This window comes from Echinops telfairi, unplaced genomic scaffold (assembly GCF_000313985.2).
Source record: "Echinops telfairi isolate 266 unplaced genomic scaffold, ASM31398v2 ScPeMD7_7466;HRSCAF=8504, whole genome shotgun sequence".
Lineage (NCBI taxonomy): Eukaryota > Metazoa > Chordata > Mammalia > Afrosoricida > Tenrecidae > Echinops > Echinops telfairi.
In genome coordinates this window covers 4,041,681-4,042,727 of record NW_022111366.1, presented here as the reverse complement: position 1 = coordinate 4,042,727, position 1,047 = coordinate 4,041,681, and positions in this window count along the sequence as shown.

Sequence of the window (1,047 nt, the reverse complement as noted above, 5' to 3'; positions counted from 1 at the left end):
CACAATTGATGTATGTATGGATTGTGATAAGAGTTGTATGAGCCCCTAATAAAATGATTAAAAAAATAATAAAGTGTTAAAAAGCAAAAACATCACTTTGATGTCTGTCTTCCTTCCTAGATTCTTGTACATAATTTGTGGCAAAGAATTGAGAGACAAGACTCCAGTGCTCCAATCCTAGGTGTATGGCCTCAGGCATTCGCCTTCACTTCAGTTAGTTTCAATTTTCTCATAAATCATAATTAAGAAAATATCCTATCATATAGGATTGTTGGTACGATAAAGCAATAATACGTGTGAACATTTATGAACCATAAACCTCACTGCCATCAAGCTAATTGCAGCTCACAGCAACCCTCTAGGACAGGATAGAACTGCCCCTGTTAGTTTCAAGACTGTAATGCTTTACAGTAGTAGAAAGCTTCGTCTTTCTCCTTTGGAGCATCTGGTGGTTTTGAACTGTTGATCTTGCAGGTAGCAGCCCAATGCATAACCACTGCACCACCAGGCTTCCTTTTTTCATGAACTATAAAGTGTTTGGAAAATATTAGTTTCTTGAAGGTCAGTAAATATGCTTGAATGATGGCAAGAAAATTACTCATCATTCCATACCTCAGGACCAGATGAGGAGGCTCTTAAATGTATAACAAAATTGACATAAAAACACCTCATCTTCATTGGCTATGTTCTCTTTGTGAAGTGCAATTTTCTTTATGCCTTCTTCCCTTTAATTAGTTTATGAGGGTTTATTCAATTATATTCACTACCTTACTACACACTGAAGATGTCTTTTGCTGTCGATCTTAGTTGCTTGTTTTGTGCTTTTTCTTTTTCTTTTGGATCATTTTACAGGATTTGCTTACATTTTTTTTTTTTTTTAAAGATCAGCATACCACATTTTAATTGTAACAAGAGATATTTTGGGGAGGGAGGGAAAAATGAAGAGCTGATTCAAGGGCTCAAGTAGAAAGCAAATGTCTTGAGAATGATGATAGCAACAAATGTACAAATGTGCTTGACACAATGCATGGATGCATTGATTGTGGT